A 5,847-nucleotide genomic window follows, 5' to 3' on the forward strand; every position below is an offset into this window, starting at 1 on the left:
AAGAGGAACATGAAAGACATTTGAAAGTAGTGTTGCAATTGTAGAGGGAGCACAAGATGTATGCTAAGCTCAACAACTTTCACTTCTTCTAATCACAAGTTCAATACTTGGGGCATATCATTTCAAGGGAAGGAGTGGTCGTAGACCGCAGAAAGATTAATGCCATAATGGAGTGGCCCACTACCTAAAATCTCATGGGAGTTAGATCCTTCATGGTATTGGATGGATATAAACAAAGGTTCATTCAATATTTTTCAAATATTAGGCATCCAATCACAACCTTAAAGAGGAAAGGAGTCAAATCTCAATGCACATCAAAGTGTGTAACTAGTTTTGAATAACTAAAGAAATTTCTCACATGTGCACCTATTTTGAGGATAGAGGAACTAGAAAATGACTTATTGGTCTACATAGATGCATGTAAGGAATAATTATATGGAATCTTCATGCGAGAAGGACATGTAGTATGTTATCAATTAATGAAACTAAATGAACATTCCAAGAACTATGTCAACCATGACATGGAACTTGCAGTAATCATGCATGCACTGAAGATGTGGAGACACTACTTGCTTAGGAGAAAGTTTGTGCTGATTTCATATTATTGATGGCTGAGATAATTGTTTCATTAATTAAAATTAAATGTGAGATAAGCCATATGGTTATCCCTAATTAATGATTTTTATTTTGAAATGAAGCATATTAGGGGTAAGGAAAAGAGAGTAGGGGATGCACTGAGTATAATTCTACAAGTGGATCACTTGGTCGCCATGAGCACTTGTGAGGTTGAAATCGAAGAAAGGCTTAAAAATTCATTAACACATGATGAAAATTTATAGCATGTGAAGGAATGCTAACAAAAATAACTAGAGGGATCAATGAGCAATAGTCACAAACTCTCTGATGATTGCATGTTGTTGTTCAAAGACATATGGTATGTGCCTTTTATAATCGACTCGAAGAAGCTCATAATGGATGCATTTCATAAGATAACTTATTCGAGTCATCATAGTTATCAGAAAATGGTAACAACCATAAGTACATCTTATTATTAGATAAGAATGAAAAAAGGAGATTGTTTAGTACATTTCTAGGTGCCTAGAATGCCAGCAAGTAAAAATAAAATGTAGGCACCCAATGAGAATGTTGCAATCAATCCCAATTCTTGAGTGGAAATGGGAATTCATCTCTATGGACTTCATTATAGGATTGTCAAAGACATCCAAACAACATGATTCCATTATGGTGGTAATGGTAAATTTGATCAAGGAAGGCCACTTTATAGTTGTAAATTCCATCCACAAGGCCATTGACAAAACTCATATTTTTATGAAAGAAATATTTAGACTAGATGGCATACCCAGGAAGATCATTTCTAATTAGGAATCCAAGTTCACATAAAAAATTTGGAAGCCATTGTTTATTGGCTTTGTGACTCAGTTAGATTTTAGTATAACATATCATCCTCAGGAAGATTGTCAAACAAAATGGGTAATTCAAATTTTAGAGGACATGTTCAGGATGTACATCATGCATGATCCAAAGTGGTGGGAAGAATTCTACCATTATTGGATTTTTCATACAACAATGGGTGTCAAGGGTCACTATAGATGAGTCCTTTTGAGACATTGCATGGGAGAAAGTATCACTAGTACAAAATGACTAATTGGTTACTAAAAAAATGACTAAAATTTTCATATGAATGACCATTTTTCAGTCAATGACTAATAGTGGCTAATTTACAGTATCTTATAGTGACCAAATTTTAGTCATATTTACTTTAGTCATTAATTGGTTGTCTCAATTTTAATGTCTAGTAGTATATTTAATCATAAATTTATCAATTTAAATCATTAATTTAGTCATTGATTATCACAATTAATGACCAAATACACAACAAAATATACTATTACATGATCACCCGAGAAAACCAGTTAATGACCAAAGAAATATGAACAAAATGTTGGTCATATTATAAGATATTATAAATTAGCTGCTGATAGTCATATATATGAAAATTTTAGTTATTGTTTGAAACCAACTAATGACCAGAGAAATATGACTAAATTCCAGTCATTTTATAAGATATTGTAAATTAACTACTAATAGTTTTATATATATATATATGAAAAATTTAGTCATCATTTTTAGTCATTTATATTTTTTGTTAGTTTCATATTCATTATATAAATGATTAATTTAGTAGTTTATGTTCATTTCATTTACTTTCATTAATAATCATTATAAACGACTAATTTATTCATTGTATATTCATTTTATTTGTATTCATTATTAATTAATGTAAACTACTAATTTAGTAGTTTATATTCATTTTATTTATGTTCATTTTTAATAAACGTAGATGAATTAGCATGATTTTGTGACTATAATAAAAAATACCAAACAATATTCATGCTCATCTAATATCATAACATGTGAATCATGCAGTCCCATAAGTTGATAAAAACACAAAAAAAATCAAATACAATCGTAAATAATTTGAACCAAAATTTTTATTATTTGAAATGCTAAGTATTACAATATGAGTTTCTAACTAAAATATAGATTGGGCTACAATTCATACATGAAATATTGTTTAACCAGTTCAAAACATTCTCATTATGTTGCTAATGCATTGCACAGGTGTTTCAACCTTTCAAATCATTCAATAGTTTGCCTCTAAAAACTGTGTAACTGATAGCGTCTACCATTAGGGTGTCATGCTAAAGACTAGAAGCTCCATTCTTTGGATAGTCCAGGGATGGAAGAAGAACGCAAGGTCTTAGATTTGCAACCAATAAATATTCATTTAAATATTAATAATGTGATCTCATTTGTTTTTTTTAATTAAAATATTTACTAAAACTCTTATCACTATTTGCAATATAATGAGATATATAACTTCCCTTACAACACATGGAAATGTTCACGAAAAAACTAAATACAATGGCCCCACTTAAACACTTCTTCCAATGATTCTCCACAAGAACAAAAGATAGAAAACATTGATATATGCAAATTAATGCTTGAGGTAGGACTTTATACATTTCAGTGAAATGTTCAATTAGAGTATTTAAAACAAGTAAATAAGTTCCTCTTTTCCATGAGGAAAATTAAAGAAAATAAAAAGAAATGAATGAGAAAACTTACCACCAAAAATGTCAAACTCTGCACCATAAAAGTATTGTGTGTAATTTCCTGCCATGAGAAATAAAAAGGTGAAATATCCATTGGATGGTCACATTTGAAGAAATAATTAGAGAGAAATAAATAAACCAAAGACTTTAAAATGCACATACACACCTAATATAAGCATGCATCTTACAACTTATATCGAGAAACTCAGTTTACCTTTACAAGCTATGGACTACGATTTCCTTATGTGCATCAAATGAATATTATCTTTATTTGACTGTTGACATAGTTGAATACATAAAAGCAAATTTCTACTCCATTGTTATTTTTGTGTTTAGGTTATTTTATAGATCCTTCATAGTTTTCTGTCTTAGAGATTGTCCATTCTATAATTATATGGGGTACAACATAAAATCATGATTAACAAAAATATTCTTCAACCAAAAAGAACAACAAAACCATATGATCTTCAAATGCTACATGAAAAATATGGAAGTCAAGGCCAAAGTGAATTTCCAAACATTTTTTGAAAGCTAAAAGGAACATAATTTAAGATACCAAATGTACAAACTGTTAACAATTTGTTTTAAGAAAGAAAGAAAGGTATTTGAAACCCGAGTTGAAGTCCTTCTTGAGAAAAGGAAAAGTATTCTGTATATGAAAGGGAGGGACCTCAAGAAATTCATAATCTAGAATGCATGATTTTGCATGATTAATATCCATGCATGTGGAAGGTATGTTTTGGGGCCTGAGAGGCCATGGATCTAGGTATTTCATCTGCATTATACTTCTGTAATTTTTTTTCACATGTGGTGGTATTTAGTCGGTCTCTTCAATGGTGGAACATGTGTTGCACCATGATTTTTCTCCATGATCCTAGATAATTTTTCCAAAAGGTATCTTATCATAAGGGAATTGACTTCCTCTTTATTCTGGTGGGTAGTAGAGGCACGAAAAGACATCAAGCATGAGAGTCAACGAAGATGAAGTGTAACCCTCAACATTTCCCATTGGGAGTTTGCCTCAGCTGTTTAAAGTGAGGGCCAAACCTTTCCCTGTCTAAAGGAATTGGAGTATTCAGATTTCAGAAATAGTGAATCTTATTCTCAAAGTCCAATCATCATATGTTGTTAGAACATGTAAAGGACTCTACACAAAAATGATTTGATATGTCATTTCATGGCTATATGGCCTTCAACGAAAAAAATAGTGAAATGGATAAAGAAAAAGTTGAAGGTTCAGAATAGTGGGCTATCAAATAATTGCCACATAATTGCTTCTTGGTATTTTTTGGACCCTAGGGAGAGGTTTTTGGTATTTAAAGGGGGTCCTTGAAAATGGAAAGAGATAGATTGTTTATGAAGCAATAGATAGTATGGTTCAACCCCCTCAAAGGTTCTCATTTAGATATGGAATGTGTAATAACTCAATATTTTCATTCCCAATTCTAGAAAGCTTAAATATTGAACAAGTGAAGAATACCATGTGAACATTTCTTATGACCCGTGAAGATGCAACATAAATCACAAACATAAACTATGACCAGACTACAGATTCTAGATTATTCCTTGGTACAATATCTATACATCGATAACATTCCATTCAAGTGTATGGAGTCTAGAGACTATTTCAAGTATGGACAACTTGCTTGTTTCTGCACAATATTCCAAAAGTTGGCAAGCTCCTAAAACCACATCCTAAAACCATATTTTTGGAAAAGGCATTGTGATCAGGAAACCATAAGCTTACATCACAATATTATTGGACTTCTATAAAAAGGATAGTCTAAAGGACTTGTTTAGTTGACTTCAATCTATTTCAAGCCCCTATCGATGCCAAGAAAGAAAATAAGTCATAAGACTCATTAAGGATGCATCCATAATCAGAACTCATATATAAGAATTATCAAAATATATAGTGTTTTTTTAATACTCAAAGAACAATTCCATGAATACAATAATCAATATCTTCACTACAATTCATATTAACATGAGAAAATAGTATGTGACAAGAACCACTTGAATATGAAAGCTCTGCAGATGAACTTACAACTTGCACTTGCTCAGAATATCTAGCAGTCATTTCCAAACTGAGCTAAAAGCTGTCAGAAGTAAACCATGCAAAAAATTTACTTAGTAAATATTCCTTAGCTGCAATGATTAGTTATGAAACAAACTTCCCCTATCACATCCAAATGTAAATACTCACCTCGCTATATTCATCTTAGAAATTGGAAAGCTCAATATGTTTAGTCAAAATTTGGGCCTCCTCCTCATGGATTTTCTCTATTTCTTCAAAAAAAGCCCATAAAAAAAACTTCTATTGTATGACTTGCACTTTTAAAGAAATTATGACCTTGAAGAGGAAACAAGTAGATCTATTAACACAAAATTTAAACCAAACTGTCTGAGCTTTACATGTATGAACAATTAGGGAAGAATTTTTTTTAACAAGTAGATATAAAAAATCTCCTAATTTTTGTTCCATGTTTATTCTTAATAAACAAGTGCAAAAGTGGAAATAATCTCAAAATGGAGGACAACACTTCAAGAAATATAAAGTTTTTGACCTTAAACAACAAAGACATGTCTGCCACCCTTTAGCTTAGTAAATTCACATGGCTTAAAACCATCAAGCTTCTAAAAAATGCAACATTTGGATCCTTGGAAATTACCATTTGAAGTATAAAAGGTCTTAAAGGGTCATTGGCAT

The sequence above is a fragment of the Pinus tabuliformis genome, chromosome 9, assembly GCF_031772625.1.
Source record: "Pinus tabuliformis cultivar Carrire ecotype Pingquan chromosome 9, CPIR1, whole genome shotgun sequence".
Lineage (NCBI taxonomy): Eukaryota > Viridiplantae > Streptophyta > Pinopsida > Pinales > Pinaceae > Pinus > Pinus tabuliformis.